A 23,941-nucleotide genomic window follows, 5' to 3' on the forward strand; every position below is an offset into this window, starting at 1 on the left:
TCTAACCTTCGATTTTCCAAACATGAACAATGGTCATAATAATGATTATCAGGTGACTTGGTGTTGTCTCATATAACACACGTAGATGTTTTGGTTAACCACGACATTTCTTAAACCACCATTGTGCTGTGCGTTCAGTAGTGGTTCCTGGGCCGAACGCTTCGTTGATATCGCGAGCTGTTTCAACAGATTTTCGGCCTAGCTTGAATTGAAACAAGAAAATTGTGCGCATTTGCTTTTTTCCATCTCGTTTAACGTTCTGAAAAGACAATTGTTTTAAAACGTAATTTAAACGATTTTCACGTGGACAAGTAGGTCTTTCACTCTTGTCTGTTTCTTGCAGTCCTGAAACAAATGTCTCCTTTCAAATAGAACGCCAAATACCAAGTTCATTTTATATAAACTATATTCTCGACTTATCGGAGCTGCGAGGCGTTGTAAGTTCTACATCATGCTATGGTCGCGTTTCTCCCAGTTTCCAAATGCGGAAACGATATCTTTCATACAAACTTATCCAACTCTCCTACTCTGACTAACCCACTCTAAAACTCTCGTGCATTTCTCACCTATCTCATTACGTCATTAACTCACGCAACCAAAGAAAAAAAACAGCAGATCTTTGTCACGTATTTTGTTTATTTAGCTAACATTCCTGTTTTTTTTTTTGTTTTTTGTTTTTTTTTTACATTCCACATTAGCATTTCCGATACATTTGTACTGCCTTGATACATATTTTCTAACCTTCGATTTTCCAAACATGAACAACGGTCATAATAATGATTATCAGGTGACTTGGTGTTGTCTCATATAACACACGTAGATGTTTTGGTTGACCACGACATTTCTTAAACCACCATTTTGCTGTGCGTTCAGTAGTGGTTCCTGGGCCGAACGCTTCATTGATATCGCGAGCTGTTTCAACAGATTTTCGGCCTAGCTTGAATTGAAACAAGAAAATTGTGCGCATTTGCTTTTTTCCATCTTGTGGTTAACGTTCTGAAAAGACAATTGTTTTAAAACGTAATTTAAACGATTAGATAAAGCAAAAAACACTCTTCAAAATAGTATATAAAGTAAAGGTATTATAACGAAAACTTATTTGAAAATATATCATTTGAAATCAAAATTTTAACTTCATCAAGAGCTTTCTTGTCAACTGAATATCATTTTTATTCCAAAAATTTAAACAAACACATTTTCTAGATTCTCATTCATTTAAGAGTTTGTTTTCAAGGACATCCCATCCGTGGAACACTATTACCAAAGGATTGCTTCCCTGTAGACTACAACATGGCTGTCTTATAATCCAATGTCAACAAATATTTGTCACAAACCCTTCCTCATAAATAATCAGACTTTAATTTCATTCATTGTTTTTCAATCCAATATTCTTCATCATTCACGGAAGAGTCTATCAGGGTTGTGCACACAGTGTGATGATATATGATGGTAAAACCTGGCGAGGGTTGAGGATATGCGTTGCATGGAGAGAAATAGTGAGAATGATATGATTGTTGTGCAATGTGAGTTTTAAAGAAAGACATAGACCTGCAACTCAAAGGAAGATCCAATCTATATAATATAGGAAGATGTATGCAAAACAGGAGACTTTGATGGTATGGCCACGTCGACAGAATGGATGAAAGTTCTTGGGCTAGTTAGGCAGTTGAGGTAGCAGGTCCAGTTCACAAAGAAAATCGAAGAAAAATATGGGAGGAAATAATAAGGATGAACGTGACGGAAAGAGGGATAAATACAGACCTTAACAGAGATAAGTTAGTTAAAAAGTGAATTTCTTAAATCCAACCAACACGTTAAATCAAATAGGATGAGGATCCAACTTACAATCCATCCATCTTTTTAACCCTTATCCTCGAATGGCTTTTGGGCTTGATAAGTAGTGACTCATTAATAAATCTACATATAAAAGATGCAATGAGTCAGTAGTTTCCCTTTAATGGTGAGGATAGCAGCTATTGAATAATTATTCAAATCGTTGCCATACTCTCTCCCCTCACCATTCAGACCACGGTCACTTTGATTTCTAGGGTGGCATAGACCACATAGAGAAGCCGACGACGCCAACCCAACTACCCAACCTATCCACCCCTATTCACGTATGTTAATTAGTACCCCCCTCTTTTTTTTTTTACACAGAAGTAAAGACCTAAATCTCCTAACCGTAACCCAGTTTCAGACTAATTGTATAGAAGGAAAACCCAAATGTTTCATTAACTATTCTATTTATAATCTAGTGAAAAGTGTCATTGCATTAAGAACACGTTTTATTACGACATTAAGAGTTGAAAGTGGGTGCAATGTTTGTAGTTTTTCAACACTAATCTACAAATAGTATTTCTTCACACAAAGGTTGCAAAAGAAATGGTAATACTACAAGGTGTTAGTAAAATCGATGGCATAACTTAAGAACTAAGTTTTTTACGTATAAACGGGTCTCTTTGTGTGGAGGTTGCATTCCTAATAACTAGGACAACAGCATATTATTTTCATGTTTTGACTTTCGAATGTGTATCCGTTGATATCTTATATATTTTTATATAGAGTGATGTGATTCTCGGTTGATTAACTGTGTTGGATATATACTCGAGAGTCAAAACAATGAAAAGAATATTCTGTTGTCATAGCCCTACTAATAACATTCTATTACTGGTCTAGTTTCCTTTCTGATAATTTTCTTTCTCTGTGTGGTTTTTGGTTTGTATTAATAACACTTATTTGCCTGTATTTGATCGGTTGTATTACCTGAAAGAAGGGCCACAATTCACAAGATGCCAACCAGATCCTCCATGTTGGCTGTCGAAGGAAACCATACACCAAACGTGAAGCTTTGGTCTTTATTCTTAGCCCTGCAGCTTTTATATTTTTTGTCATTTTTCTTTCTTTATTATTTTATTGATATATGTGATAAGACCATGCCCAGGCTTATTTTATGTGACTAGCAGGCTACCTGGTGTTGCACAGTGGCAAAATAGGTTTGAATATGGCATTTTAATTTATGTAGTTTTCGTATTCTAGTCAATTCTCTGTCGATTATTATATTATACACAAATATAGTAATTTCAAAAGTAAAAAAAAAAAAATGACATCGGTGTCATCAGCTAGAAGTGAAACCAAAATACATAGCTCTCAACCTTATTCTTTACCCTCTGAGCCCCACCCATACACATTCAAAAAGTCCAAAGATAACAGTGTTTAATCTCTAAATGTGTATTTGCATAGTTATACAAGAGCACTTTAAGTCAACTTACGCTTGCCAAGTTCCAATTTTTTCGATTTTAACTCTTTTGCATTCACTTTTACTGACTAAAAACCAAATCGAATTAGTTCAACAGGTTCAAATCCCTTATACATCAAGTTTCAAGTCTGTAGACCAAAAATTGAGAGAAGTTTGGTAGACCGTTCCTCACAGAGAAGGTTTATCATATTAGTAGCCTGCCAAGGCCACAGGAGAGACACCCAAGCAAAAAACAAAACAAAACCGTAAGCAGAATTCATCCCAAAGCAGCAAAACTGAAGCTAGCCTGCCAGGACATTATATATACAAATGTAGGCAAATTTGAGCATATTTTATTGGTTTGAAAATATAGGTTCTTTTTTACCAATTGTCATAAAGGTTTGACCATAGAATAGTATTATAATCTTCAAGAATCCTTCAAATTTTCAAGAACCAAAATTATGAGCATTTCAGTATTCAATTAGGCTACCAGTTTATGTATATATATATATATATATATACACAGAGTGTCCATAAAGTTCGCATGCGCCTTAAAATATTTATAATTTTATTTGTGATTGCAATAGAAATAACATGTAAAAAGGATTTGATTTGGAACAATTCATTTTAAAATTGCACACAGACTTTATGGACACTCTGTGTGTGTGTGTGTATATATATATGTATATACACACACACACACACCTTTTTTGGCAATTTTATAAGTTCGAAATCTCGGCGACTATAGATCAGAATTTAACAAATGAAGGATCGTTGGAAAGCTAATGACCTGAATTGTGTAGTGGGCTATGTGACATTTGCTCTTAAGGTCACACATTTTTGTTTCAAAAAGTGGGATCACTTTTCTATATTAACTTAACATAAAATTAGAACCCACTTTATGGACACCCTTTGGGGGGAGGGTCTGTTAATTTTTTTTTTTTTTTTTGAAGTGGTGTTTATTCTAGCTTGGTAGCCCAACACAAAACCTACCTTAAAATTTTTTTCTATAGGTTTTTGGATGTGGTGAAAATGAATATTGTATTGAAATGTTCCGCAAACAAGTATTTTTCCAAGTATTAAGCAAAAGTATACAATGCTTGCGCATACAAAAATGGTCACGCATGACTTATAACAAAAAATTACATTGTTTAATACCCGGAAAAATACTTATTTGTGGAAAATTTAAATGTGATATACGTTTTCAGCACACCCTAAAACCTATAGAAAACAAGTTTTTTTTTACGTAGGTTTTGTGTTGGTCTACCAGGCCACAATTACCAAATAAACAACCACAAAAAACACGTCCCCACCCCAAGGTGGCTATAAAGTTGGTATTCATTTTGCGTTAAATTAATTTAGAAAAGTGATCCCCCACTTTTTCAAACCACAATTTCTTCATATCTTGAAAACTACTCGTTTCCAAGGATTTAAACTGTTATTTTCGTTTGCAGCACCATCGAAAACGTATTATAATGGTAATTTTAAAGGATTTTTGTGGGTGGAAAGATACTGCACCTTTATCAATGTTTCAATCATAGTCATTTGTCTTCCTAGTTTTGTATATGAATTACAAAATATCTGATATTCCCCCCAAACCTCTGACCTTAATGGAGGGGAGACTAAAACTTGCTGCTATGGTTTCAAATGATCTGAAATAACAGCAAGGGGAGACTTGATTCTAAATATTTCTCATAGGTTATATCTCCCCTGTTTTGGAAATAGGATACGATTATGAATATCTTCAGTATCAAATAATCCTTATACACAGTGAAATTTACTTAATGAATGAAAACCAAAGAAGGGGAGATGTAACATGAGAAATATTTGGAATGAAGTCTCCCTTGCTATTATTTCAGATCATTTGAAACCATAGCAAGTTTTAGTCTCCCTTCCATCAAGGCCAAAGGTTTTGGGGAAATATATATGTTAAAAAGTCCACGTATGCCTCTTGAATAGTGATTCCAAGGTTATGAGGGGTTTTTTTTGGGGGGGGGGGGGATTTAATATTTCATTTTTTATATTTCAAGTGGTCCTTCGCTCTTGTTCACACAAAAAAAAAGAAAATTTTCATTTCGATACTTTCTTTTTTGTGAGGACCGCTTGAAATATAAAATATTAAATACAAAAAAAAAAACCTTCATTTTCATGCTTCAAAAAACCCTTCATTTTCATGCTTCAAAAAACCCTTAACCTTGAAATTTTTTTGTGTGTGTGTCATATATATATATATATATATATATATATATATATATATATATAAACAAGGATAGTATTTACCTATTCCATCGTAATACGTGTTAGTAAAATCGATGGCATAATTTCTGGATTATGTTCTATATGTGTAAAAGAGTGTCTTTGTGTAGTCTAATTTCTATTGTTTTCCATTTTATCTCCTGTATGGTTTTTGGGGTTACTTACTTTCTTCCCACTACAGGAAGATGTGACACAGTTAGAAGATGGTGTGTCAGGCCAGCACCCTTGATGGCGGAGCACTCTAGCCTATTAAAAATCATCTGGTCAGCTCCATCAGCATTACCTTATGGGGGCACCTCAGACAGTCAGCAATATACTTACTCTACCCGAAAGACGGAGGCAACGATCTGCTTTTAATTTGCCTTGAAAGGCGAAACATTTTCAAAAGTTGCCTCAAATGACGAAACATTTTAAAGTTGTCTCAAATGAATAAAACAGTTTTGTTTTCATGTGACTTGTAAAAACACTATTAATTACAAAAATGCGAGAGAGAAAAAAATCGACTTTGAATCTCGAAATGATGTACGGTGATTTAGTTTCTTCCCTCAAATTGCTAGACATTTGAATTCTCCGTGTTTCCAGCTTTCTGACTGTACTGAAGTTTAAATGCTACTTAACTCCCCACAATCCCCTATTAAATATGGCCACAAATAGTAACCCTTTACGTCCAAGTGGCAATAAACCTTATTTGAAGTGAAAATAAGTAAAAATAAAAAATTTAAAATTTAAAAAAAATGAGTAAGGTAGACTTTGTCAGATTTTCATAATTATCGATATATCTTCGCTTGGGGGAGGGGTAATAGGGACTTAATTCTGTTATTCTGGGGTCATCAAAAGGTCTCACCTGGACCCCTTTTTCTCATAAAGGCTGGCTCTGTCTTTGTTTCCTCATTTAAGTGAGGTTTCTTAATCCGATAATTGTTACTTATTCTATAGGCAAATCCCTGAAAGCTTAACCCAGTAATAAATAATTATCTCCTTGTGGGTTACAAAGATTTGTCAAAACCACTTTGCAAACAAATGGTGGCCTGCAGAAAAGGGTACTTTTTTTTTTTTTTTTTGTTATGCGTTTTTCTTGTATTCATTTGAAAACAAAAGAAAAAAATAGTTTTGAATAAATCTTTTAAATGAGGATTGGTAAGTTGTATTTGGATTATTCAGACTACTAAAAGTGGCATTCAATAAGTAATGCCACTAACACACTTCTCAGAGGAGTAGAGCAACGAAACTTGGCACAGTTATTAGCAGGGCTATGACAATAGCATATTATTTTCATTGTTTTGACTCTCGAGTGTATACCCAGTGATCTTATATGCTTTTATATAAATTGATGTGGTTCTTGTTTGATTAACTGTGTCTGTGTCGGATATATACTCGAGAGTCAAAACAATGGAAAGAATATGCTGTTGTCATAGCCCTAGTTATTAGTCTTTCTCATAGGAACTACACAGAATTATGCATTTCTCCCCTCGTTTGATGCAGCTCAGGAGACTGTTTTTGTAGAATACTCCAGGTTAGTTGTTCAACCACAACATGAATTCAAAATCGAGGCTGCATCATTTGGGAATGGCTTTCCTTTCAAAATCAACTTTATAAATCGAAAGGGGTGAAAGTCAGAGGGTTTAAGGTCAGGAGAGTAGGGAGATGAGGTAGGATTTCATAACTATATACCCGTGTTTCTGATCTGGCAACATGCGTGTTGTGAACCAGTGTTGTCTTGTAGGAGGAGAATACTTTCGCTGATTTTACCTCGCATCGTAATTTTGATAGCTTTTCTTAATTTCCTCAAAGGTGAATTATAATATGTTCCTGTCATTGTGATACCCTTTGTCAGGAAATATGTCATCCCTATTCTGCCCTGGTTCTAGAAAACTGAACATTATCTTCCCTTCTTTGGAGGTGATGAGTCCAAGTGATTTGATTTCATTGAGTTTTGGTCTCTGAATCATGATAGACCCAGATTTCATCCTGTGTAATCAGTCTTTTAAAAAATTCAACTCATCTCCTTAGCACCTCTTTAAATTGATCTTAGAGCACTAGACATATTCTTGCTCCTGGAAAGATGTCAGCAACCTGGGAATCCATCCGGCAGACACCTTATGAATATGCAAATGGTCATCAATAAGTTTCCACAGATTCTCTACTGACCTTGACATTTTTGGTGAATAGTCATGCATCAATCTTCCAAAATGGCAGCCTCAATTTCACTGACAGACGCCTTGTCTTTTTCAGAAGTGGGGTGATCAGATCTGGAAGCTGTTTCCAGATTTCTCACTGTTTAAATTTTCAATGCAAGCGTTTTACCAGATCATATGTTTGGACATCATTACCATACGTTTCAAAATATGTGGTATGCATCCAAAAACTAGGTCACTGTACGCCATGCAGTAGGCTCCCTTTCACGCCTGACTTGTTTTAAGCACCTATAAATCAGAAACCACAATTAGTTCAGAGCTGTAATTTGCCACATAACCCATAGAGATATAAATCATTGCACATACAAAATTTCAGCTTGATAAGACAGCTGAAAGCCGGTCAGGGTTATTACTTATTGAACGCCACTTGTACTCTGTTTCCTTAAAAAATTATCAAAATTCTTTATTAAAGCATACAACTCGTTTCAAACCGAATTTCACAAATTTAAAAACTTATAAAATTTTATTTCGCACTAATGCGCAGCAGTAAAACAGATAAAATGTAGCACATCACACAAACGAACCAAGAAACATTAAACTTAGATGGATTGAATTGGTTTTTTCCAAGAAGAAAGTTTCTAGGGAATATTAAATTCGCAAACGTTCCCAGTCGCATGTATATTCCAGTCAGGAGAGATGATATTAGGATTTTGCAATTCTTGCGAGGAAGTGTCAGCATCCTCATACATATAGTGCCTGGTATTCTCAAATGGTCACCCATCTGGTACTGACCAGGCTCAATGTTGCTTAACTTCAGTGATTTAACAAGAACCGATGTGTCAACATGATTATGCCTTCTATTATATAAATCTCACCTGTCTGTTTAAATGTATGTATGTATGCCTAAAACTTTCAGCAGAGGTGAGATTTTCACAAGATCAGTATCGTTTTGAAGCCGACCCTTCGGACAACAAATATCAAAAAATTGGCTAAAAAAAATTAATTCCTTCACCCTCAACTGGACAATTTTCTACAAGGAGGGGTCGGTGTTTTTGCCGATATTTTCGGAAGTCATCCCCTCTTTTCGATTGACTAGCCTCAATTTAAACCTTCGCCACTTCCGGTTTGGCAAAGACGTTGCGTTTTTTTCTTTTTTCACATTCTTTTCCTCCTTCGTGATACAGGTTCGAGCCTGCCTGCCTACTACCAGGCTAGTCTATAATATAGCATGTATAATATTGCATGAGATCTACGACGTTTAAATGTTTCAAAAGAAAGACCCATGTTAATTAGTCCCCCCCCCCAATATGTGAAGAAGGCCTAAATCTCCTAACCGTAACCCAGTTTCAGACTAATTGCATAGAAGGAAAACCCAAATGTTTCATTAACTATTCTATTTATAATCTAGTGAAAAGTGTCATTGCATTAAGAACACGTTTTATTACGACATTAAGAGTTGAAAGTGGGTGCAATGTTTGTAGTTTTTCAACACTAATCCACAAATAGTATTTCTTTACACAAAGGTTGCAAAAGAAATGGTAATACTACAAGGTGTTAGCAAAATCGATGGCATAACTTAAGAACTATGTTCTTTACGTGTAAACAGGTTTCTTTGTGTAGCGGTTGCATTCCTAATAACATTCTATTACTGATCTAATTTCCTTTGTGATATTTTTTTCTGTGTGATTTTTGGTTTGGATTAATAACACTTATTTGCCTGTATTTGATCGGTTGTATTCTATTACCTAAACCTTATTCTTAGTTTTTCTATGTTTTTGTCATTTTTCTTTATTATTTTATTGGTATATGTGATAATGTGATAACACCATGCCCAGACTTATTTTATGTAACTAGCAGCCCACCTATTGTAAAATATGCTTAAATATGACATTTTGATTTATGCAGATTTCTTATTATAGTCAATTCTCTATTGATTATTATATTGTATCCTTTGTGAGACGCCCCTCCATAGGATTAATGGACTATCTCATGACGTCACTTCCGCCGGTGACGTCACTTCCAGTATCGAGTACCAGTGCCTGGCAGTCTGAGATTGGCATACGACCAAGCTGGATGTGTGCAAACGTCCTACCGTTGAGGAATGGATATACTCAACTGACTTTGCCTGTAATCTATGCGAATACATGTTTCGTTCCTAAAAATCCTGTGTTCCTTCGTTTATTACCATTTAACCCCATAACAATAAGTTTATGGTGATCATGCTTATTTACTTATATTCTTAGCACCTATATTTTAACGGCATAGTAAAATGTAAAATTACACAAATGTGATGTCAAAATGGTCAAAATGTCAAGTCATGTGCTCCCTCTTGACAATCATAATCCCAGCGTTATTGTATAATGTGATTTTCTATTAGTTTCCATCTCTTTTATTCTGGCCGTGTCGACTTCTCTCACATTTACGATTGCATTGGCTTACAAGTACATAAAAAAAATATAGTTTCTGACACATTCAGTAGATATTAGTTGTATTTTGTATGTGTGTGATATTATCTTCAAACGCTATGGTTATATTTATGTAAGCAGTATCACCAGGCCTATTGAGTTAAAATTAATTTTTCTTTATAACATGGATGACAAATGACGAAATGTTGTTTTTTTTAATTTGACTTAAATGGTGAACCATTTTTTTAATTTTCGCCTTAAATGACAAAACATTTTTTTTTTTAATTTGCCTTAAATAATGAATATCTCTGCTCTAACAAAAAATGGTACGTCAACATGATTATGCCGTGTGTAACATAATTGATGTATATAAGATCCTCCATCACATTCCTGTTTCGTGAGCTAAATTTGAGATGTGTTTGAAAAATTATCCAGACAATATATAAAAAGCACTGGTAACTAATTTTTTAAATCCAATTTCACGATTTTCAAATGTTGTTCAAATAACCAAGATGAGAACAGTAGTCCAAACTATACAAATCTTATCAAGTGATCTTGAAGTAACGCGTTCTTTAATTTATGGCCTCCAACCATAATTTTATTTATTTTTCAATTTCTATGTAATAACATACCGATTTTTATTAGTTAAGCAACATTTAGTCTAGTCGGTATCAGATAGGTGACCATTTCAGAATACTAATTCTGTAGAGCCATTCTTGAAATAGAAAAATGTATTTATCTTAAAATCTAAAGAAAGCACAATTGCAACTTCCCTTCTGATTTTCGGATTTTGTAACCATGCCCATATTCCTGTATTTTCTTTTAAAGTTGATTTCCTTTTCTTCTAATGAGTAAGGGTGGAATAAATTTAAAAAAATTGACATAATAATTACACAAATGATTCTGCGCTACGAAACCGGTGCTGTCAAGAATTGAACATTTTAAAATGCCTTTTTTTTTCTTTTTTTTTTTTTTACATAGGCGGCACCACTTATCAAGGCCGATAGGCCACTCAAGGATAAGGGTTAAAGAGTGTAGAGTAGTCAAAAGGACAATATAGTAATCGATAGTAATGGAAGTTCGGTAAATTTGTTAACTTAAGTTGAACGGCTCATCAGAAACTTGTTCACGTTGGACTTGAAGACAACCATATTATAGACAGCTGGAAAGCAGGAAAACTGAAGACAATTCTACAGGCGTGCAGTTCTAAGAAAGAAGCTTTGATCATGGAATCTATGTTTAGGTTTAGGTACAGATAAAGAGTGGGGAAAATTATTGATAATATTTTCAAATAAACGTTAAGATATCTTGAAATTTGGAATATAGATCTTTTGTCATTTGTTTGTACATATATATTTATTTTTTTTTGTTGGGGGGGGTATTTTGAACAAATTGTATCAACATTTTACTATAGGATTTAAAGAAGGAGATTAAGTCTTTCTTACTTGTAGCGGCTATCATCCAGGTCAGATTGAGCCAGCTTCTCCTGAGCACAAACTGTATCTCGTATTTTCGCACTCCAGTTTTGATGATCCTAGACCAACTTGCAGGAAGTGGCTTACCACTCCTGATACCAACGCTTCTGACCAACTGCTTGTAAGCCTGATAGTATCGGCAGGCCATCCTTAAGTGTCATCACCCATGTCTTCAGCAGCCCATCGACACATTTGTGCTAGCCAGGCAGAGAGGGGGTTTGAGATTAAGTTTTACATAACATCTAATCAACATAATTTTGTGGCGCACCTTTTAACTGACCTTGGATTTTAATTACACATTAAAAGTTGTTTTTGTTTTCTTTTGAGGCTTTTTGCAGATTAAACTGCTTAAAAATATTAAAAACAGTTCGTATTATTTGGTTTCATCAGACTACTGTTCTCATCTTGAGTGTTATTTTTGCAACTTTTCGGTCAATGTAATCTCCGACCTTCTTCAGGTGTATCTTGTTAAAGTCTAGAAACTGCATGGAATTTCAAACAAAACCCTTTATATAATCTACGGGGGTAGCATGTTCTTGTTTAGTCAGTCATGATTATGTAGAAGTCTTAATTCCAGCTGCAAGGACCTGTGACATAGTGGATTTTGGTAAAATTTAGTTGTCAGTTAAACTATTTTGAAGGTTCAAGGTTCAATTTTCAGTGTGAGCGACACTCAAAAATACAATTGCGAATTACTTAGGATTTCTACCCAGTCATGGCTGATGGAACGAGAATAAGTTACTCATGTGGAATTGAATAAACGGTTCCATTCAAAATTCCATACAGATTCCCGAGTTCAATAGAAATATCCACAAATTCAATGAGAAAGACCTGTTTCGGAGGTTACATTGACTGTTGGGAAAATAACCCTAAAGATGAGAACAATGGTCCGAATAATCTAAATAATGAATTATCAATCCTTATTTCAAAAATTTCGAAACAAATACAAAATCTCTTAATTTTTTGTAAAACAAAATTAACGTCATTATCAGCTCTTCCTCCTTTCTTCACATTTACCCAATTGTGACCAGGTCAGGTGGGGGAAGGGTCGTGCAATCCTGTGTCACGGGACAAATCAATATAAGCAGGCTATCGTCAGCCCCGAAACACAAGGGCTAATCCTAAGTCCCAGTAGTTACAGTTTTACCTTTGTTTTGTGATAGACACTTCAAAATGTGACCAGACACTCACTGGTCACTGAAAATCACTGCTCTGACGGTCAGAGTGCACAAAACACACTACCCTAAGTCTGTATGGCAATACCTTTAACTCCTTGGTTAGCCATTCGTCATCATATGCTGTGGTCGAGTTCTTCTCGTGGGTGCTCTGGTGTTGCTGGTATATTGCTGCTTTCCATGTAGTCTTCCCTTGGTTATGGTATCGGCACTGTATTTTCAAATCGAAGCAATAATCAACAATAACCGAGGAATAACTTTCTTATAAACGAAAATGATTATTGCATGAAATAATTCATATCTAAATTCTTTCTGACGGTTTCTTGGTTAGAGGAGGAGGACCTTTCACTAAGCTCTCTCGGGGGTGGGGGGGTCCATCTTTAGGCTAGAGCCCAAAAGCTGAAATCCTGGATATGACCTTAAACTATATCCGATGGTGAGGCCCCAGCTTGTGGGCTTTGGGGAGTGTAGAGCCACCCTTTAATCGCCATTGCTCCCAAGTTCACTCTGACCTGGAGTAGTAGTAGTAGTACCTGTTAGGGTCTCAACTATGGGTTAAATAGAAACTGACTTGAAAAAAAGATAAATATATTCTATTAAAATATTTTCTTCAAAATCACTGGATTTGGCATAAAATAACCTGAAAAGGGTTGATATGCCGAAAAACAAAAACAACCGACCAAAAGCTGATGCATTCAGTCTCACAACTAGCGTCTAGCCTTCTATCATTTGTTAAACCAAAAGGTTTCATGAGATTTGTAATTTCCCCTCCTCTCTGAGCAATATTTCCATTGCCCCCTCTTCTCTCTTACCTTCTCCTTCTTCTCTTTTCTCTTTCTTTCTTTCCTTCTCTCTTAAGCTCCTTTTACTCTCTCTTAACCAATATCTCTCTTTAATTCTCCTTCCTTTTCTCTCTCTCATTTAAGCGAATTATTTTTTATCATATCAAACCTTTCTGTGAGGTGGGCCTCTCACTGACATTAGACACATAGCTTATCACAATATTTCCGTATTTGTCAATGTAGACGATGTTGCTAAAATGTCTATTTTACTTCATTGAGAAATTAATTTTTCTCCATGATATCTCAACAAAAACACATTCTATCAATTCCCTGAAATCTGCGATCTCTTAAACTTGTCAAACAACTCACTATCACACCTAACCTTTAACCCCTAAGCAAGGTAATTTGACACTGCCCAACACATGATATGGGATTACGTCACGTTACATAATAGCCTTTAACCCTTTTATTATTTTTTTTTAACTTTTGTTCATCCCCAAGATGATTAGAGGCAGGATTTATAAGAGACATCTTAATTTTTGTATTCAACTCAACCTTGAAATTAGCAAAAAAAATCACAGGCGCATTACAAACGTGGCATCTATCACAAATCCTGACCTAAATCGCGTGACCATCCAAGCTGTAATTCTTATTTATGATGGACGTTCCAAAAGTAATGCCTCTTATTTTTATTCTGCGCAAATGTATCAGAGGGGATTGCAAATTGCATTGATTGAACTTGTGCATTCATGACCTGAAAGTTTCTTTCTGTTGCAGATATTGACGGTATGAGGCTCTAAGAAAGCAACCCCCTGTCATGGACTTGCAGCAGAAGCAGAGATTCTTCATTGAATTTTTGGCAAAAGTGCACTAAGAATGATGGTGACATGTAGAAAAATACCTTTTTGGAGAATAAAAGGTTGCTCGTTTTAATGGTACCATTCTCGTTTTTGTAGCTCTTCAACTTTTGGAGTTTAAAAAAAATAGGAGGCTTTACTTTTTGAAGACCCTCATCTTATCTTTTTCAATCCCCCCCCCCCGGATTAACCTCGTATCATCATGTTTCTTATTTGAATATCAGCTGTTCATTTCATGGCAAGATCAAATAGTTTACTTCCCATAAAACATCCGAAATTCCGAACAAACTTACTATTGCATACAATATCTTAAAATCTGTGTATAAGCGTGAAATCTGAACCCATTTTTCACACTAACGATAAAGTCAAAATTCAAGTTACTTACGCCATAGACGCACGGTCTTTTTAGTGTTTATGTATACACAATATCAATCGCAATTTCGTATCATATTATTCAGATTATTGTTCTCCTCTTTAGTATTATTTTCACAACGTTACGATCGATATAACCTCTGACCTTCTTCAGGTGTACCTTGTCGAACTCCAGAATCTTTCCGCCAATGTGGTTCTTGGCAAAACCCTAAAGACGCTTCTATGCTATCAGCAACGTTTAAGGGCTCTAAGTCCTTTTTTCCTTGAGAGCAGGACGCTTCGAAGCGACCTCATCCTCACCTACAACATCTTCCATAGATAGTGCAGCCTGGACCAGGACCTGTTCTTCACCCCTGCCCTGGATTTCGGGTTCTGTGGGAATGCGAAAAAGGTCTACATTCAGAGGCTTCAATGCCAAGCAGTGTTCTTGGTTCAAGTGGCATCTCTGTAGAACTAGCTATCCGATGAGGTTGTAAACCAGCCCACACTACAGGGCTTCAAGGCGTCCTTGGACAGAAGCTGGTCGGACCTCCATGGTTTTCCTCCTGTAGTTTTCTCTTTGTATATAGCCCCCAAAGTTCTTGCTGACTTTTTCCCTTGTAAATGGCAATCGCTTGTACGTTTATTCTTTGCCAATTAAATGAATGAATAGATGAATACCAAAGCCAGGGACCACACCGCATACATTTAATTTATAAAACTCATGTCTTTGTGTGTGTGTTTATTTTCAAGGTGCATCTCTTCTGAGACACAAGGTCACGGAGTGGCATGAGGCAGGTCAAATGATTACATTTTTTGTGGATCTTTGTTTTCTATATATAAAAATGTGAACTTGTCTGTCTGTCAGAAAAACAGTCTGTGCAAATATATATTTATATGTTAAAGGCGGTTCATTTTTAACTATTTCTTATCCATCCGATGATAGCTCAAATGATAATGACTAAGGCTGGAGAACTATATATTTTAGTTTTTATTTTAGCTGATGGCACCCGAGTCATATATATATATATATATATATATATATATATATATAACTTTTGAAATCACTACTATATATTAGGTACAATATAATCATCAATAGAGAATTAACTCTATAATAATAAATACGAAATCTGCATAAATTAAAATATTATATTTAAGCATATTTTTCGACCGAGTAACATCGGGTGCCCTGCTAGTACATATATATGTGTGTGTATATATATATATATATATATATATATATATATATAAGCAAATAAAGTGGTGCTGAAGTTCTCTTTTAAAATGTATACTCCAAAAATGTCTGAACAACGAATCCCATTAAAAACGATGAATACATTATTTAATGTAACATTGTAAGCTAATTCTTGCTGTTTGACTTTTTCCAAATAACAAAGCACTTGACCTTATCGCTAAGCTGATTGGCTTCTTAAACTTAACCGTTTTAAATAACCGACGAAAGCATAATAAATTATCCGTCGCAGAAAATGGACGTTGCCTTCTTCTGTTCTTCTTATGGGCAATTTTTCAAAAAAAAAGCCAATTTGGAATGGAATTGATAGTTTTGAAAAAAAAACAAATAAATAAAAACAAAACCTTGTGGTGCAATAAATAAGTTTATTGTTTATATTATGGCCTGAGTAAGATGAAAATATATTTAATGTTTGTTTGTTTAGCAACTCTTGTATCAGGTTCGTTATGATCGCATGTTTCACAACCTATTTAACAATTACCATATGAAGACACACACACACACACACATACACACACATTATTTCAAATAAAATTTTATATTCGAATATAAGTATGAACAACACGAAGTTCCTTTCAAATAGTGCAATACTAAAGCTATAAATCTTAATTTTTTTACTGCTTATTCTTCACTGGGACCAGACACTCATTATGTTCGTCCAAAAAAGTTTGTTTATTGACTATACACACAAACGATTGTTTCGGCCTATGCAATGCTATATCTGATTCGCTGTATATATTTTTTTTTTAATTATTTTTAGACTTGGAGGTGACTTTTTTGTAGATTTTCAACACTGATGGTGGCCGGTGTTCAAAATAAATGAATAAAAGTACCGCATATAATGAACCATACATGCATCAATATTGGCTGAAACAATTGTTTGCTTATATCGTCGAGAATTGTCAAGAAATCGTTTTTGGACGAACCAAAAGCGATTATATAAATGCAACTTTGTGTGCGAGTTCGTTCCTTATAGACTCCAAAACGGCTGAACATATTTTGTTTAAAATTTACAGAACTTTAGTGTATAAGTCTGGGAGTGATCTAAAGTTTTGTTTCAGAATACCCCTGATAATTATCGATAATCGAAACCGTTATTTTAATTTATCTATCATTGGTAAAGCCATTTTTTCCATGTCGTTGCTTAGCAAGAATGATAGAACAACGGACTGTTAAAATTCTACTGTGGGTAAGTTGACAGCGTGTACATTTTTTATTTATTTATTTATTTTATTTTATCATTTTTATTTATTTATTTATTTATTTTGCATGACGCGGTCTGTAGGTTTAAACCCCACATGTAAATTCATGTTTTTTTGTTGGTTTTTTTTTTCATTAACTGGAAAGCAGTTTGTATAAAATAATTTTATAAAAGAAACAGTTTCTCTAGAGTGCAATGTAGAATAACATATTTTGGACAAAGTTACTGCATGGAGACATGTGAAGCTTCTTCCCAGGCGATTTCACGGATTTCGATGACAATCAAAATATAGGAATGTAAAATATTCATTGTTCATCATTCAATGTCTGGCAACGTCAGGTCTCCCTGCTAGTATATGTGTGTGGGTGTATATATATATATATATATATATATATATATATATATATATGACCTCTATTATTCCTAATATTCATAAATGACCTCCCAGACAAAATTGCCTCTGAGATGGGTATATATGCTGATGACACCACATCCTATAACAGGCACAACAGGAAAACAAATGAACAAATATTTAAAGAGATGGCAGAAACACTAGAGGATGACCTCCAATCTGTAGTGGAATGGGGGCAAAAATGGATGCTCACATTCAATGCTGCCAAGACTAAACTTGTTTCCTTCAATAATTACAAGAAACCTTCTTTACCACCAATAGCAATGGCCAAAGATTCATTATCTGAAAGTACTTCTTTTAAACTCCTCGGCCTAACGTTCACAGGAAACATGAGTTAGAACAATTACATTGAGCGCATTGCCAGGACGACTGTGAAGAAGGTAGGCTGTCTCCACCGTGCTAGAAAGCTACTAATGCCTAAAAGTATCCTGTACCTCTATAAAGCCACTATTCGCCCATGTATGGAGTATTGTTGTCATATATTGTGCATCTGCTACTAGTCTTTTGCTCCTAGACAAGGTCCAAAAGAGTCGCTAACCTGATAGGTCCTGAACTGTCATCTAAGCTTCAGCCTCTGTCCCATCGACGAAATGTTGCATCTCTCTGCCTGTTTTACAAGTATTTTAATGGTGAATGCTCTGAAGAACTGCAAGGACTTGTGCCCCCCCCACGACGTAAATGCCCCCCCGACGAATTTCACAAGCAGCTAAATCCCACCCCTACACAGTACAGATCCCCAGATGTAAGAGAGCTTTCTACTCCAGTGATTTCTTCCCCAGAACTGCTAGACTTTGGAATTACCTTCCGGGTCCCTGCTTCCCCAACTGTACTGACATGCAGAAGTTAAAGTGTAATGTGAACCGACATCTTGCTGCCCAACTCCCTACATAGTACCCCAGTAGCGTATGTCCCTGTTAGTAGCCCCCTACACCAAAGTGGCAATGTGCCTTGTTTGGGGTGAAAATGTAATTAAAAAAAAAAAAAAATATGGATACCTCCTTATTTCATTTTGCTTCAATCAAAGTTCTCAGAAATGAAGGTGCCCCTTTTTAGAGCTAACACTTTATCTTTATTTATATATGAGATAGATATTTGTGTGTCAGATTAACATTCTCTTTTACCTTTTAAAAGTTGAGTTAGTAAACAAGTTACGAACATTACTTTTTCTCTTCCCAATTGACTGTTTATAGTATACCTTTCTTGGTCTTACCAGATTCCAGGACATGAATTCATCTAGTCTAGTTTAGTATTCAGCTCAGTACTGTTACTATAGGCAACATCACTTAAGGAAGGTGCACCAATTTAAGTCTGTGTGGAGTCTTTGAATGGAGTCCTAGAATGGAGTACAGTTGCCACATCTGGGTAGGAGTTCTTTCCTACAGAAGAGACGTTGCAAGCCTGTCTTTGTTATATCGTTATTTTCATAGCAAGTTCTCAACTGAATTCCAATCTATAGTTCCCCCTTGCCAAACTTTCACAAAAATCACCTGATTAACTATAATCACTATATACGATTTCTCCCCCCCCCCTTCACTCTCTAACTGTTTAAATCTAAACGCAGATTCCATGAACAAAGTCTTTCCCAGAACTCTCCCGCCTGTGGAATACTGTTCTGCTGGCCTGTTTCCCAGTTGAATACCACATGGTAGCCTTCAAATCCAATGTAAACAAGCTCTTGTTGAGCCGTCCCCATAAATAATTAAATTCTATCCAATTTACACTATTAACGATTACTACACTACCACCTTATATTCATTAACCCTTATCTTCGAGTGGCCTTCGGGCCTTTATAATTGGTAACTCCCAAGTAAAAAAACAAAAACAAAAAAAAAAACGCTGGAAAATTCCACTGCTTAGTGTGTGATGGACAGAAATGTAAACTTAGTTCGGATTTTAAATACTTGAAGCAGAGAAGGTTTAGACAATGTCCGGTCACTTTGAAGATCACACAAATAAGAGACAAAGACTCGTTTTTAAATCCCCCTCCCCCACATAGAGTAAAACAATATAGTGCAATTACACTATAAAGTGAAATTCGGAAATAGAAAAATAGACTAAAAACATATGGTATCCACTGACTTTTTTGTGTCAATTTCAAATAAAAATAATATCTACTTAACTGGCATGTCAAGTTTTTTTTTCATTTTTTTATTTTTTTATTTTTTTTTACCCCAAACAAGGCACATTGCCACTTTGATGTAGGGGGCTACTATCAGGGACATAAGCTACAGGGGTACTATGTGGGGAGTTGGGCAGCAAGATGTCGATTCACATTGCACTTGAACTTCTGCATGTCAGTAAAGTTGGAAGCAGGAACCCGGAAGGGGATTCCAAAGTCTAGCAGTTCTGGGAAAGAAACTACTGGAGTAGAAGGCTCTTACATCTAGGGATCTCAACTGAAGGGGGTGGGATTTTGCTGCTTGTTGGGTTTGTCAGGGGTATTTACGTCGAGTGGGTACAAGTGCTTGCAGTTCTTCGGAGCATTGCACCAGCCCAAATATGACAACAATACTCCATACATGGGCGAATGGTGGCCTTATAGAGGTACAGGATACTTTTGAGCGCTAGTAGCTTTCTAGCACAGTAGAGAGAACCTGCATTTTTCGCAGTGGTCCTGGCAATGCTCTCGATGTAATTGTTCCAACTCATGTTTCTTGTGAACGTTAGGCCTTGGAGTTTAAAAGATGTACTTTCAGATAAAGGGTCTTTGGCCAGTGCTATTGGCGGTAGAGAAGGTTTCTTGTAGTTATTGAAGGAAACAAGTTTAGTCTTGGCAGATGTACTTAAATATTACCGCATTATTAAAAAAAAAACATGAGTTTTTGATCTTTATCGTAAAAAACGTTCGCCTATATTTCTTTAGAAACACGTGACATAATAACAAGGCAAGTAACTCATGTTTATGATAACGCACAATTAAAAAAAAATGGCAATAGTTACACGCTAATTACCTCCCTTTGGAACTCTCCAGTGTTTGTTTTCTTTTAGGTAAACATTTTATTTTCGTTAATTTTCATCAAAAATGTTTTCTTTAATAATTTTTTCTACCTTATCGTTTTTCATTTTTGGATATATTCATTACTGTAACATGATAATTAAGTTTGATTTGTTTTGAAATTCAATCCTAAAAATTTCGAATTTCGCTATGATAGTCTAATTACACTAAAAAAAAAAATACACATTCTCGTCTTTGTGCGTTAAAACTGCTTAACTTCAAGGAAGATAACTCTAGCGGAACAACAAGATCAAGCTTCACCAGCCGAAGCCTCTGTCATCTTTATAATATAAATCTCACTTGTCTGTTTAAATGTAAGTATGCATGTATGTCTGCCTACAACTTTCAACAGTGGCGACGGATTTTCACATCGGTATCGTTTTGAAGCTCAACCCTTCGGACGACAATTATCGAAAAATTGGTTAAAAACATTAATTCCTTCACTCTAAACTTGGCACTTTTCTACAAGGAGGGGTCACTTTTTTTCGCCGATATTTTCGAAAGTCATTCCCTCTTTTTGATTGACTAGCCTTAATTTAAACCTTCGTCACTTCCGGTTTGACGATGGACGCAACAGCAAAGATGTTATTTTTTTTTTTCATGTTCTTTTCCTCCTTTGTGGTACGGGTTCGAGCCTGCCTGCCTATTTTTTTATTTTGCTCAACACACACCTCCAAACACCCGGGCAACGCCGGGCACCCAGACTAGTATATTCATATAACGTTTCCTTGAACTTAAGAAAAATGGGTGTGATCTTTATTATGGTTAAGAGCTTAAAAAAATGGGCCAACCAGCTTGTGTGCAGAAAACAAATTAAAAAAAACTTGCATAAAACAAAATGAAAATTAAGCTAAGAAGAAGAGAAAAAAAGTACTAATATAAAAATAAAACCGCAAAAAGTTCATAAGTTACATATTTGGTCGTTAAAAATGATAAAAGTCGAAAACTGTCAAGCATTTGTATTTAAATATAGAATTATTGTTATAATTATGTGCCCAAGTCAACAGTATGTGTGTATCATGTGGTCTTAGAATGGGGAAAATTTCTTTAATTGAGGACATGCGCAGTATGTTTAGGATTATATTATGAACGTTAGCTGCAACTCCTTCAAGCCAGAAAAGGATGTCGGAAGAAGAAAAAAGAAGGCAAGGAAGAAAGAAAAGAAATAATTCAGGAACTTTTATTACTTATAAAATTTCTGTTTTGTGAATACGAATATTAAACATGTGTAGAATAAAATATCTCCATAAAAAATGTTTAATGTGAGGAGTAATAAGCAGGAAATGTGTCTTTTAGACAATTTAATGGAATTCAATTTAAAGCAAATTAAAATTAGAAATAACGATCATTTAGTGATGTAGAAGAATAGGCGATTCGAAATCTGCAGCAAACTGTCAGATAATTTTTTTCTTTTTATGTATAAAAAAAAAAATGTATGCATGCAGCGACCCTGCTGTTTTAACTGTGTTGGCGACCACAGCTCTTCAAATTGAAGAACCTTGGTAATCTCGGGAAGAAAAATCGAGACAGTAGTTTTCCCCGTTGTTTTCCATCTTGATTCGCGGATGTACCTCCCCCTATGAAATTTCTACGACTCGATGCGGTACATACAGCGCCTAGTCTTCCCAAATAGTCACTCATTTGGTACTGGCCGGGCTCGTCGTTGCTTTACTTTGGTGATCTCGTGAGAACCGGTGTGTCAAGGTGATCGGACCACATAAAAAAGTAAAATATTTTCTAAAGTTTTATATATATATATATATATATATATATATATATATATATATATTTTATATCAAAAACAAATTTAAAACAATTATTTCTCTTTTTTGCATAAAATAATAAATAATATAATGCGATTTTTTTAAATCTGATACTGTTTGCTGCAGCCTTTGAGTTGCCTATACTTCTGCATCACCAAAATATCTATAAAAATGAACTTGATTTTATATTTTCATAAATTTAATTACTAGACCAATTTTCAGTTTAAATGCAATATGCTGGGTTACATTTTTTAACGGATTTCGGGATAGAAACTCTTGCAGCCATAACTGCAACAAACATAATTTCGCTTGAAATATCAGCAAACATTAAAGTACGCCGCCACACTTCTAAAAGTTTTGTAGTTCCATTTTTCTAAAAAAAAAAATTTTTTTTTAATGCCCTAATTCCATCCGTTATCAGTTGCACGTCGGCATTGTATTGCCTTCTATAAATTATCTTTGCATACACTAGACAATGCTTCAAGCAAACTACATTAACCTCTTTAAAAAAAAGTCAATAAAAATCTTCGAAGGGGTGGATGAGATGTTCGGGTTAGAAGTGAGGGTGAAACGTGTCGTATCCGTCTGCTGAAAAAAAAATCTGTATTTGGTTTTGTTTATAACAAATCTATTTCCACCATTTTACAATTTCTGCAGAAAAATGTCAGTCGAATAAGTTACGACGACTTCTAAAAGACGAAAGCTGCTCAAAACTGAAAATTTTTGATCGACATTCTCCATGACATTTAGCATCAACTAAATTGCACCGCCATTCAATCCTGGCCGATTTCCAAAGACAATTGTGCAAGTAGGGCAGTTCTTGCGTAATATTCTATTGTGGCCCACTTGTTCCTATTGGGGATTATGACAGCATTTTTAACCAAAAGTTCAAATGAGAAATGACCCCACCCATGACCCGCGTTAGATTTTACGTCGTAATATCAGATTTGACGAACGGAAAGAAGTCGAGGGACAAAGAGGGGGTGGGGATGGAAGCACATTTACATTTGTTGGAAAAGTTGCATTTTTTTTTTTTTTTTTTTTTTTTTTGACAACTTGATTGATTAGGTAGTAGTCAAAAGTTATTATAGGTTAATGACTTTCTTATGAAATTTAGATATATTTATTTTAAAATTTTACAGAAGGTAAAAAAAAAAAAAAAAAAAACATCTGTACCGTCGGTTTCAAATTTAATATAAGGGGACCAGTTTATGGGCGAAAAATATTGGATTCTCTTCAGCCTCTGTTTATCTGTTCTCGCCGAAAATGGCTACTGCAGGGTTTTTTTTTTTTTTTTTTTTTATCGCAATGTATTTATTTATCTATATATTAAAAGGATAGGGTGCGTGTTATTTATTTCGTGTATCACGCTTACATCCGAGTGACTGTCGTTTAATTGTTATGGACTTCCATTTCTTGTAATAAATAATTTTATCAAGAATACTTTTGGTTTCGATTATAACTAAAGAAACTCAAGTTATATATATGGTTTGGTTTCGATTCAAGCTGGTGCATCCAAGTCACATGGATATATTTTTTATTTTTGAAATCGCAACTTTATAATATATAAAAATCGATAGAACAGTAACTGTATGATAATATATACGAAATCTGCAAGAATTAAAATATATTTAAGCGTACTTT

General features: G+C 35.0%; 1 protein-coding gene and 1 long non-coding RNA gene across 4 annotated transcripts in view; one reads left to right on the forward strand and one right to left on the reverse strand.

The window, feature by feature from the left end:
• The window catches only part of LOC145284877 (kazrin-like), a 519,312-nt gene that overhangs the window by 160,413 nt on the left and 334,958 nt on the right, over positions 1 to 23,941 (forward strand). The window lies entirely within an intron of this gene.
• On the reverse strand, positions 636 to 11,694 carry LOC145285019 (uncharacterized). The gene is made up of 2 exons (XR_013868931.1): positions 11,477 to 11,694; positions 636 to 996 (listed from the first exon to the last, which is right to left on the reverse strand). It is a non-coding gene; the product is annotated as an uncharacterized LOC145285019 (long non-coding RNA).

Source organism: Euprymna scolopes, chromosome 9 (genome assembly GCF_053919585.1).
Source record: "Euprymna scolopes isolate OS-2025 chromosome 9, ASM5391958v1, whole genome shotgun sequence".
In the NCBI taxonomy this organism is placed as follows: Eukaryota; Metazoa; Mollusca; class Cephalopoda; order Sepiida; family Sepiolidae; genus Euprymna; species Euprymna scolopes.